Source organism: Arachis hypogaea, chromosome 19 (genome assembly GCF_003086295.3).
Source record: "Arachis hypogaea cultivar Tifrunner chromosome 19, arahy.Tifrunner.gnm2.J5K5, whole genome shotgun sequence".
In the NCBI taxonomy this organism is placed as follows: Eukaryota; Viridiplantae; Streptophyta; class Magnoliopsida; order Fabales; family Fabaceae; genus Arachis; species Arachis hypogaea.
This window is the reverse complement of record NC_092054.1, coordinates 121,533,048-121,546,408: the sequence shown is the minus strand read 5'-3', so window position 1 is coordinate 121,546,408 and position 13,361 is coordinate 121,533,048. Positions and strand designations below refer to the sequence as shown.

Genomic DNA, 13,361 nt, shown 5'->3' with positions numbered 1-13,361 from the left:
TTTTTTATTATTATTTTTGGAGTGCATTAGAGTACAATAAAAGTATATACTAGATTTTTTTTTAATTTTATAAGGATATAGTCATGCTTTAAAAGCGTAGCCATATGTAACTTTATTAGCATGCTTTTAAAGCGTAACCATGTCTTACTATTGGTACGCTTTAAAGGCGTAGCCATATGTAAAGCTATTGGCACGCTTTAAAAGCGTAGCCATATCTGGCACATATTGCTAGATACTTAAAAGCGTGGCAAAAAATAAAACGTGAAGATAAATTAACAAAAGCGTTGGAATAGAGCAACTGCCACTCTTACAGATGTGACCTTTTTAAAAACGTACCGGTAGTTCAAAAAGCATTGCGAAAAATTATCGCTACGTTTTTTTCAACTTTTCACCACGTTTTAAAAGCGTAGCAAAAAACTGTATATTGCAGCGAAGTCGAATCAAGCAAGCAAAACAAGCAAAAGAATTACTTCTACTAGTCTTACCGGTGGGGGACCAAAGCCTGAGGCTCAATTGTCAATACGAATAAGAAAACAATATATCAAAAAAGTGTAGTAGCGTAACAATGCCCAAAATGGATGGGCCGGGATGGAACTTACATATATTATTTGATGAAAAATTCTCTCGTGCTTATTTCATTTGTCAGCATTGTATGTTGTCATTTCGTGTCACAAATAGCGAACGACGCATGGAGGGGCAGGTAACGTCCGTGCATACAGTGCAACAAGTCCCGTTCATTTTACCAGCTTGATTGGGGTCATGTTTTGACTAGTGAAGTATCTTAATGTAGGTGGAAGAGTGGGCCGTATTTGTATGGGCTCGTAATACTTTACTTTATTTTTAATAAAAATTGTTATGATCCGAATGGAGGTCCAAAACGATTGGATAATACAGGCCAGAAATAAAGAAGTTATAAGGGTGACATTCTTTTTGGTAGAAATGAGTCACAAAATTCTATAGCAGGAATAAAGAAAGCGTTGGAATTGTAATGACCCAAATGAGTAGAAAAAAAAAAACAAAATAGGAAAAAAGAAATAAAGGAAAACAGTAACACACGTTCATGGTAATAGTGTTATGATTAGAAGATGAATATGTGAAGTTGAATGTGCTTTGTGATACGACTTTGTAGGATTAGGATTATGTAAACATCTTTAGAGAATAGGAAATGATTTAAATATCTCTATGAATTAGGGTTATAAGGAGCTGTTTTTTTTTTAAGTTAAGAGTGAGACTCAAACCCAAAACCTCTAGATGAGGATAGAAGACTATGTCCTTTGAGTTATAGTTCGTTGGTTATAATGAGCTATTTTATTATTTAACATGATTAGCTAATGTATAGAATTTATTAGAAATATATCTTAGAACTGAATAATAAATGAGTTATTTTATTTATTAATTCACGAGAAAAAATTTTCTTATCTGCAAAATGTCTAAATCACACTCTCTTCCTTTTTATTTTAAAAATGACTTCTCTATATACAGGAGTTAAATAACATACACTTTAGTCTATTTGACTACAATACTTTTAATAATTATTTTTATAATTATATATTAATAATAAAAATATAAAATATATATTTATTATTAATATAATAAATAGAATATATTTTAAATATTTTAACTTGTTACAAAAAATTAAATTTAATTTTTTTATATATTTCATGATTAATGATAAAATAAAAATATAAATGTATTTCATGTTATTAATTTTATTACTATAATAATATTAATAATATAAAATATATATTACTATTGACGTAAGAAATTTTAATTACTTTTAATATTTTTATTAATAATAAAATATATAGAAAAGTTTGAATTAAATATTTTTATAACAAATTAAAATATTAAAGATAAATAAAAAGTATTACAATAATAATAAGTATATATTACGTATTATTATTTCTATTTTTAAAACATTAATATAATTATGACTAATTTATATGTAAAATAATTATAAATGAGTATTTTAATTAAATAGAATAAAATGTATATTATTTAATTTTTGCAATAGAAAAAAAAATGCACATTTTATAAATAGAAAAAATATATCATTTTTTTTCTTTTGGACTTTTAGGAGAGCCTTTTCTTTTAATTACTTGTTGGGGAAAAAAATGCGTTCATTCATGCACTTTGATTTTTTTTTTTTTTTGATTTACACCTGAGTATCTATCATGTGGAAAACTCAATGACTAATCCTTCATCTATCCGTGCCAACTTGCGGTTGATTGCATTTTTATTTTCAGCTAGCCACTTTAGTATTTTTTTTGGGCAGTTTTTAATTTTTCATTATCCTTAACCAACTTCACATGCACCACCAACTTTTAGTCTATTATCCAACAATCTATAATTTGTGATTAACCGTTAATTAATCATTCTCCATCAAACAATCAAAACAAAAGCAACAAAATCGCAACACGAATTCATTACCCCCATTTAGCTTCAGCTTACACATGTCACTCTCTTAATTTGATACCACAGAAAGCATGGAATGCTGACAATCACCATGAGCATCATAGAATCTCCCCTTGTTTGATTGAAGCATAAACTAAACAAGCATACATGTCCAATAAAAAAGAAAGAAACACGCATAGACTTTATTTGGTGCCAACTGCCATACAACTACAAGGTTAAACTAACCTAGGTATAGGCTCATCTCCACACACATACACACACATACACAGTCAACAACAAAATAGTTAAGAAAATATAGACACAATAATGCAAGGTCCATACTTATACATTACATAACTTCATCAACGGCTGAACCTCTTGAGCACAGGGGTTTGAGCTTCACCATTTTGAGTGGCATGGTCATAATGCATCCCATGGCAGTACTTGTAGTTCACAGATTCAATCTCCATCTTCATTCCGCAGGACTGATCCGGACATATATCGTCATGGGCACGCCGGAGCTAATGTTGTTCAGTTCAAACTGGAGACAGTGAAGAGGAACACCCGAACTGACTTGATCGTAGTAGTTCTTGAAAGCATTGTCGAAACCTTGTAACTCCAAAACATTGTTTCTCCAATACTCAAACCCTTCCAACACACTCATCATCAATTCATTGTAACCAAGAACTAACACGTTCTCTCCCTTGCTTAAAATGTCCCAACCCTTCTCGGTTTTCATTGAAAGCAAGGTTTTTATCTCTCTGAGGACAGAGTCAAGTTGGAAGTTGTTCTTCTGAATGTTGCTTAGGAATGAGTTTGTTATGTTCACCAGAACTTGGACTCGGTTTTTGGATCAACCTTTGAGATGTTGAATTGTTCTATGAATGTGTCTGTCTGCTTCAAAATTGGGCCTCTCTTGATGGAATCCGAAAGAGAGCCGAATGTTTGGGTCCATTTGATGTCAGTTCCTTCCATAAACGAACACATACTTGTTTTCTCGGGCCTGATTCACATGAATATATTTTGAGTTAATCAGTAATGATGAGAAACTTGTATACTACATTAACCAATCGGAAGTAGCATGCTTTACAAAATTCATCAATATTTTTACTCTGCATTGGTTGCTTTGAATATGTAGGAGGACAAAATTATAACGGTAATATTAAGAAAATAATAATTTAAAATTATTTTATTTATAAAATTATTTTGGGTTGATTTAGATCAATTTTTATTATTTTTCAAATATTTTAAAATTATAAGCAGAATAGTTAAGAGATAATCCACATCTGGATTATAAAAATAGTTTTAGTGGATTCTATGTAAAATTATTTTTTTTAAAAGTAGAAATTCAGGTGCGGTTAATTTCATATAAAGTTGATTTGAGAGTTTTTAAATGATTTAACAGCTATGACTAAATTATCATCTAACGACTCTCAATTATCAATTTTAAATAAAATCAATTGTACCTGAGTTTCTACCCTTTTTTAATTGATGACAATAAGCTCAAAACTCATTAGTATTTCATTTTGCGTAACACATCTATAATTGGTGGAATAAAAACAAATTTAATGGCCAATTTCAAAGATATTATAAGCTGAATAGAATTTAAAATATATACAAATAATTTTTTTAAAAAAAAAATTACCCTGCTTTATTATCTTTTTTGTTGCACAAATGCTTGAAATTTAAAAAAAAAAATAAAATAAAATATCCACAAAATTTAAAGTACTTTTTAACTTTTTTTTTTAAATAAAAAAACTGAATAACATTTTTCAAAAAAATATTTACAAAAACAAAACATACAATTTTATAACTCAAAACTAAAGTTTATTGAATATATGCACTTACCACCCATTGTTGAATCTCTGGATTAATCTTGATTGCTTCAGTCCAAATAAACCAATTCCAATGTAGGGAAAGACTTTCATCATCTCCTTCTCTGAATGGGAATGCTTTGATGCCCCAAACAAAAATCATATGCAATGCATTTTTGTTTTTAACTTCCCCACGAGCATCAGCCACAACCAGTCAACCACAATAGGTTTCCCTTGATAGTTCCAAGCTTCTTGGAGGGGTTTGAAACCTTTCACAAGTAAAAGGTATTCAACCACATACCATGGCATTAGAGATTTCAAATGCTCATATTTTTCCTTCTCTTTTTTAATTTGTTCCATTTCTCAACAATGGGAACCCATAAAACATTGTAATCTTGTTTGTCCTTCTCTTTTTGTGAATGATTCATAAATAGGTTTAAGTGCCCAAATCTCATCTTCAATGTCGTCAAGACCAGAGATGAATAGTAAAAGGTTCTTTGTCTTTAACACTTCCAAGTCAACCTATTTTGTGAAAAAAAAAAAAGGTGATAAGGATCTATATCAAGAATAAATTAAAAAAAAATGTGAAAATAACATTATTATTGGTTTTGTATACTAACCGATAGTTGAGTAGAATTATCAATAATATCAAGTTGCTTAGTATATCCCCAGGGAAGATCGGAGCTCTTAAAAGCTCCACAATTCCTGCAGGACTTTGTAAGACTTTGAAACGCCAAATCAAATCTTCATGATCTCCTGCAATACATATATACAATATATGTTACTTCACTATGTGATAGATTATCTATATAATCTGTACTTAATTATGTTCTTTTTATTATTATTATTTTATTAGTGTTTCCCATACAAATTTTTGACATGACTTAAATATGTGTGTTGTTTTACATATATATTTAAAGAGGAGGACTCTAAATATAACATTTAATAAAAATAACAATATTATTTGTGAGAAATTATGCATAGTTAAATCATGGATCCGTTATCTAAAAAAGTGAAAAAAAAAATCATGTATGATGTATCTATCCTTTTCCTCTTTCTGCCGGCCACTTTATACCGCCTTTAATCCTTCTAGTGAGAAATATTGCCTACACTGAAAACAAATGTTGACTTGACTCAACTCTATATTATATTTAATATTTTTATTTTGAAAGTAAAAGCTCAACACAATAAAGTGGAGCATACAGAGTTAGACAAATACCACAACCCTATGGAGAAAGTGATCACAACACAACAGCAAAGTCCCCAAGTCATCTTTGGCATAGCCATCAACAACAAAAGGGATCGACACAAGTCCACTCATCCATGCTAGTTACGGTCATGTTGATGATCTCTTCAACACCTTTGCTTTTATTTTTGAAAATCCTCATGTTCCTTTCCAACCAAATGTTCCAAATAATCGCACAAAAGCTTCTCAGCCGCTGCTTTCGACCCTCCTTACTCCTCGGTTCCTCTGTCCAGCTTAGAAAGTGCTCTTTCATCAAACTCGGACAAGACCATTGACGGCCAAACCCCAATATCCAAGCACTCCACACCTGCCAAACAAAAGCACAGCCTAGAAACAAGTGATGTACAGATTCCAATTCGTTATTGCATAAAACACAGACAGTATCCTTTGGACTGACAATCCCAAGCCGGCTTAGCCTCTCCTTTGTGTTCGCCCTGCCTATCAAAAAAAACCAGGAAAATAGCTCCACTCTTGGTGGAACCAAACCTTTCCAAATGGTCTTAGTGAAGCTGTAGCTTGTTGCCTCCTCCGGAAGCATGTCCTCCTGTAGCACCTGCACAAATGAGTTAGTTGAAAACATACCTTGCCTATCATATTTCCACACCACTCTATCCTCTCGGTTATTTACTAGTTTCACAGGTCTCAAAGCCTCATGTAATTGACTCAGTAGTTTCACCTGTTTCTGGCGTTTAACTCCAAAATGCAACATGGAACTGGCGTTGAACGCCAGTTTGTGTCATCTAAACTCGGGCGAAGTATGGACTATTATATATTGCTGGAAAGCCCTGGATGTCTACTTTCCAACGCAATTGAGAGCGTGCCATTTGGAGTTCTGTAGCTCCAGAAAATCCACTTTGAGTGCAGGGAGGTCAGAATCCAGCAGCATCTGCAGTCCTTCTTCAACCTCTGAATCTGATTTTTGCTCAAGTCCCTCAATTTCAGCCAGAAAATGCCTGAAATCACAGAAAAACACACAAACTCATAGTAAAGTCCAGAAATATGATTTTTTATTAAAAACTAATAAAAATATACTAAATCATACTAAAAACTATGTAAAACTAATGCCAAAAAGCGTATAAATTATCCGCTCATCACAACACCAAACTTAAATTGTTGCTTGTCCCCAAGCAACTGAAAATCAAATAGGATAAAAAGAAGAGAATATACTATGAATTCCAAAATATCAATGAAACTTAGCTCCAATCAGATGAGCGGGACTAGTAGCTTTTTGCCTCTTGAATAGTTTTGGCATCTCACTTTATCCATTGAAGTTCAGAATGATTGGCATCTATAGGAACTTAGAATTCAGATAGTGTTATTGATTCTCCTAGTTCAGTATGTAGATTCTTGAACACAGCTACTTTATGAGTCTTGGCCGTGGCCCTAAGCACTTTGTTTTCCAGTATTACCACTGGATACATAAATGCCACAGACACATAACTGGGTGAACCTTTTCAGATTGTGACTCAGCTTTGTTAGAGTCCCCAATTAGAGGTGTCCAGGGTTCATAAGCACACTCTTCTTTTTTCTTTGGACCTCGACTTTAACCGCTCAGTCTCAAGTTTTCACTTGACACCTTCACGCCACAAGCACATGGTTAGGGACAGCTTGGTTTAGCCGCTTAGGCCAGGATTTTATTCCTTTAGACCCTTCTATCCACTGATGCTCAAAGCCTTGGATCCTTTTTACCCTTGCCTTTTGGTTTTAAGGGCTATTGGCTTTTTCTGCTTGCTTTTTATTTTTATTTTTCTTTTTTTTTTGCCATTTTCTTTTTTTTTTTCTTTTTTTTTCTGCAAGCTTTTGTATTCACTGCTTTTTCTTGCTTCAAGAATCATTTTTATGATTTTTCAGATTATCAAATAACATGTCTCCTTTTTCATCATTCTTTCAAGAGCCAACATATTTAACATTCATAAACAACAATTTCAAAAGACATATGCACTGTTCAAGCATTCATTCAGAAAACAAAAAGTATTGTCACCACATCAAAATAATTAAACTAGTTTCAAGGATGAATTCGAAACCCTGTACTTCTTGTTCTTTTGTTTTTAAAGCATTTTTCATTTAAGAAAGGTGATAGATTCATAGGACATTCATAGCTTTAAGACATAAATACTTAAACACTAATGATCATATAGTGAAGACATAAACATAAATAAAACATAAAGCATAGTAAACAAAAGATAGTAAAATAAATAGACAAGGAGATTAAGGAATGAGTCCACCTTAGTGAGGGTGGCGTCTTCCTCTTCTTGAAGAACCAATGGTGCTTTTGAGTTTCTCTATGTCTCTTCCTTGCCTTTGTTGCTCCTCCCTCATAGCTCTTTGATCTTCTCTAATCTCATGAAGGATGATGGAGTGCTCTTGATGCTCCACCCTTAGTTGTCCCATGTTGGAACTTAATTCTCCTAGGGAGGTGTTGATTTGCTCCCAATAGCTTTGTGGAGGAAGGTGCATCCCTTGGGGCATCTCAGGGATTTCATGGTGGGGAATTTCCTCATGCTCTTGTTGAGGTCCATGATCTCTTATTTGCTCCATCCTTTTCTTAGTGATGGGCTTGGCCTCTTCAATGAGGATGTCTCCCTCTATGTCAATTCCAGCCGAATTGCAGAGGTGGCATATGAGGTAAGAAAAGGATAACCTTGCCCAAGTGGAGGACTTGTCAGCCACCTTGTAAAGTTCTTGAGGTATAATCTCATGAACTTCCACCTCCTCTCCAATCATGAAACTATGGATCATGATGGCCCGGTCTATAGTAACTTCAGACCGGTTACTAGTAGGAATGATTGAGCGTTGAATGAACTCTAGCCATCCCCTAGCCACTGGGTTGAGTCATGCCTTCTTAATTGAACCGGCTTGCCTCTTGAGTCAATTTTCCATTAAACTCCTTCCTCACATATGTCTATGAAGACTTGGTCCAACCTTTGATCAAAGTTGACCCTTCTTGTGTAGGGGCATGCGTTCTCTTCCACCATTGGCAAGTTGAACGCTAGCCTTACATTTTTCAGACTGAAGTCTAAGTATTTCCCCCGAACCATGGTGAGCCAATGATTTGGATTCGGGTTCACACTTTGATCATGGTTCCTAGTGATCCATGCGTTTGCATAGAACTCTTGGACCATTAAGATCCTGACTTGTTGAATGGGGTTGGTGAGAACTTCCCAACCTCTTCTTCAGATCTCATGTCGGATCTCCGGATACTCATTCTTTTTGAGCTTGAAAGGAACCTCAGGGATCACTTTCTTCTTAGCCACAACTTCATAGAAGTGGTATTGATGGACCTTTGAGATGAATCTCTCCATCTCCCATGACTCAGAGGTGGAAGCAATTGCCTTCCTTTTCCTCTTTCAAGAGGTTTCTCTGGCCTTAGGTGCCATAAATGGTTATGAAAAAACAAAAAGCTATGCTTTTACCACACCAAACTTAAAATATTTGCTCGTCCCTGATCAAAAGAAGAGAGAAAGAAGGAGAAGAAGAAAAAGAATGGAGGAGATGGAGGAAGAAGGTGTATTCGGCCAAGGGTAAGAAAAGAGGGTTGTGTTGTGTGAAAATGAAGAAGGAAAGAGGGGTTTATATAGGGGTGGGATGGGATTTAGGGTTCGGCCATTAGGGTTGGGGTTGGGAGGGAAAAGAGTTTGAATTTTGGAGGTATGTGGGGTTTATGGGAAGAGAGGATGGATGTGAGTGGTGAAGAGGTGATGGGAAAGAGTGATTGAGGTGATTGGTGAAGGGTATTTGGGGAAGAGAGTTATGAAAAGGTGTGAAGAGGAGAGAAGAAGATGTGGGGATCCTGTGGGGTCCACAGATCCTGAGGGGATCCTGTGGGATCCACAGATCAAGTGGGGTCAAGGACTTAACATCCCTGCTCCAATTAGAAGTGTAAAATACCCTTGCTGTGCAATCCTGGCGTTTAACGCCAGATTGCTGCTTGTTTCTGGTATTAAACGCCCAAATGTAACCTGTTTCTGGCATTTAACGCCAGGCAGATGCTTGTTTCTGGCGTTAAACGCCAGCTTGGTGCCTGTTTCTGGCGTTAAACGCCAGACAGATGCTTATTTCTGGCGTTTAAATGCTAGACTGCTCTCCTCCAGGGTGTGCTATTTTTAATGCTGTTTTTCATTCTATTTTTGATTTTTCAGTAGTTTTTGTGACTCCACATGATTATCAACCTACTAAAACACGAAATAACAAAAGGAAAATAAAATAGATATAATTAAATAACATTAGGTTGCCTCCCAATAAGTGCTTCTTTAACGTCAATAGCTTGACAATGAGCTCTCATGGAGCCTCACAGATGTTCAGAGCTTTGTTGGGACCTCCCAACACCAAACTTAGAGTTTGACTGTGGGGGTTCAACACCAAACTTAGAGTTTGGTTGTGGCCTCCCAACACCAAACTTAGAGTTTGATTGTGGGGGCTTTGGTTGACTCTGCAGTGAGAGAAGCTTTTCATGCTTCCTCTCCATGGTTATAGAGGGAGATCCTTGAGTCTTAAACACAAGGTTGTCCTTATTCAGTTGAAGGACCAATTCTCCTCTGTCCACATCAATCACAGCTCTTGCTGTGGCTAGGAAGGGTCTTCCAAGGAGGATGGATTCATCCTCTTCCTTCCTAGTGTCTAGGATTATGAAATCAACAGGGATGTAAAGGCCTTCAACCTTTACTAACACGTCCTCTACTTGTCCATAAACCTGTTTTCTTGAGTTGTCTGCCATCTCAAATGAGATTCTGGCAGCTTGCACCTCAAAGATCCCAAGTTTCTCCATTACAGAGAGTGGCAATAAGTTTATTTCTGACCCCAGGTCACAAAGAGCCTTCTCAAAGGTCATGGTGCCTATGGTACAGGGTATTAAGAATTTGCCAGGATCCTGTTTCTTTTGAGGTTATTTCTGCCTATCCAATGCATTCAGTTCATTGGTGAGCAAGGGAGGTTCATCTTCCCAAGTCTCATTACCAAATAATTTGGCATTCAGCTTCACGATTGCACCAAGGTACTTAGAAACTTGCTCTTCAGTAATCTCTTCATCCTCTTCAGAGGACGAATACTCATCAGAGCTCATGAAGGGCAGAAGGAGGTTCAATAGAATCTATATGGTCTTTAATTGAGCCTCAGATTCCTTTGGTTCCTCGAAGGGAAACTCTTTATTGGTCACTGGACGTCCCATGAGGTCTTCCTCACTAGGATTCACGTCCTCCTCCTCCTCTTTGGGTTCGGCCACACCAAGTAAGGTAATGGCCTTGCACTCTCTTTTTGGATTCTCTTCTGTATTGCTTGGGAGAGTACTAGGAGGGGTTTTAGTGACCCTTTTACTCAGCTGGTCCACTTGTGCCTCCAAATTTCTAATGGAGGACCTTGTTTCATTCATGAAACTTACAGTGGCCTTAGATAGATCAGAGACTATATTTGCTAAGCTAGATGGATTCTGCTCAGAATTCTCTGTCTGTTGCTGAGTGAATGATGGGAAAGGCTTGCTATTGCTAAACCTGTTTCTTCCACCATTATTAAAGCCTTGTTGAGGCTTTTGTTGATCCTTCCATGAGAAATTTGGATGATTTCTCCATGAGGAATTATAGATGTTTCCATAGGATTCACCCATGTAATTCACTTCTGCCATTGCAGGGTTCTCAGGATCATAAGCTTCTTCTTCAGAAGAGGCCTTTTTGGTACTGTTGGATGATTCCTTCAATCTATTCACTCTGAGAGATCATATTGACTTGCTGAGTCAATATTTTGTTCTGAGCCAATATGGCATTCAGAGTATCAATTTCAAGAACTCCCTTCCTCTGAGGTGTCCCATTACTCACAGGATTCCTTTCAGAAGTGTACATGAACTGGTTATTTGCAACCATGTCAATAAGTTCTTGAGCTTCTGCAGGCATTTTCTTTAGGTGAATGGATCCACCTGCAGAATGGTCCAATGACATCTTTGATAATTCAGACAGACCATCATAGAATATATCCAGGATGGTCCATTCTGAAAGCATGTCAGAAGGACACTTTTTGGTCAGTTCCTTGTATCTCTCTCAAGCTTCATAGAGGGATTCACCTTCCTTCTGTCTGATGGTTTAAACATCTACTCTAAGCTTGCTAAGCTTTTGAGGAGGAAAAAACTTGGCTAAGAAAGCTGTGACCACCTTATTCTAAGAGTTCAGGCTGTCTTTAGGTTGAGAGTCCAACCATATTCTAGCTCTGTCTCTTACAGCAAATGGGAAAAGCATAAGCCTGTAGACCTCGGGATCAACCCCATTGGTCTTAACAGTATCACAGATCTGCAAGAATTCAGTTAAGAACTGAAAGGGATATTCGGATGGAAGTCCATAAAACTTACAATTCTGTTGTATCAGAGAAACTAATTGAGGTTTTAGCTCAAAATTGTTTGCTCCAATGGCAGGGATTGAGATGCTTCTTCCATGTAAATTCGAATTAGGTGCAGTAAAGTCACCAAGCATCTTCCTTGCATTGTTATTATTTTCGGCCATGTTTCCTTCTTTTTCTAAAATTTCTGTCAGATTTTCTCCAGAGAGTTGTGCTTTAGCTTCCCTTAGCTTCCTCTTCAGAGTCCTTTTAGGTTTAGGGTTAGCTTCAACAAGAATGTTCTTATTCTTGTTCCTGCTCATATGAAAAAGAAGAAAACAGAAAAGAAGAGGAATCCTCTATGTCACAGTATAAAGATTCCTTATGTAAGTAGAAGAAGAAAGGAATAGGAGAAGAGAAATTCGAACACCAAGAGGAAGAGAGGGTTCAAATTTTGAGATGAAGAGAAGTGTTAGTAGATGAATAAATAATTAGAAAGAGATGAGGAGAAGAGAAATTCGAAAATTAAATAAATTAAAATAAAAGTATTTTTGTTTTTAAATTGAATTTAAAATAAAAAATAAAAATTAAAGTTCAAAAATTAAGAAAGGAAAATTGAATCAAATTAAATTAAATTTAAAACAATTAGTTAATTTAAAAAGGAATTTTGAAAAAGAGGGAAGGGATTTTCGGAAATTAGAGATAGAATTAGTTAGGTAGTTTTGAAAAATATATGATTGAAATAGTAAACTTTTTAAAAATCAAACAAGAAGTTAAGTGATTAATTGAAAAAGATTTGAAAATCAAATTTTGAAAAGATAGGAAGTTAGAAAAGATTTTGAAATTGATTTTGAAAAAGATGTGATTGAAACTTATTTTGAAAAAGATTTGAAAAAGAAATTTAAAAAGATTTTATTTTGAAAATTAAAGTTAATTACTTGACTAACAAGAAACAAAAAGATATGATTTAAAATTTAAAGATTGAACCTTTCTTACTAGGCAAGTAACAAACTTAAAAATTTTTGAATCAATCACATTAATTGTTAGTAGAGATTTTGAAATTATGAAACAAAATAAGAAAAAGATTTTGAAAATAAATTTTGAAATTTTCGAAAATATTAAGAAGAAAATTGAAAAAGATTTTATTTTTGAAAAAGATTTGAAAAAGATAGAATTTTTAAATTAAAAATTTGATTTGACTCAAAAGAAACAACTAAATTTTAAAAAGTTTTGAAAAAGTCAACTCAAATTTTTGAAAATTTATGAGAGAAAAAGGGAAATATATTTTTTTATTTTTGAATTTTTAATGATGAGAGAGAAAAATACAAAAAAAAAGACACAATGCATGGAAATTTTAGATCAAAACACATGATGCATGCAAGAACACTATGAATGTTAAGATGAACACCAAGAACACTTTGAAGATCAAGATGAACATCAAGACTTATTTTCGAAAATTTTTAAGAAAAGAAAAACATGCAAGACACTAAACTTAGAAATTTTTCATGTATAGGCACTATGAATGCAAGAATGCATATGAAAAATAACAAAAGACACAAAACATAAAAATACAAAGATCAAACAAGGAGACTTACCAAGAACAACTTGAAGAT

At 34.7% G+C, this 13,361-nt stretch overlaps 1 non-coding gene across 1 annotated transcript; it reads left to right on the top strand.

Annotated features, from left to right (window-relative positions):
- The first annotated feature begins 11,432 nt into the window (after positions 1-11,432).
- On the top strand, positions 11,433-11,540 carry LOC112780154 (small nucleolar RNA R71). The gene has a single exon (XR_003191010.1). It is a non-coding gene; the product is annotated as a small nucleolar RNA R71 (small nucleolar RNA).
- Positions 11,541-13,361: the final 1,821 nt, after the last annotated feature.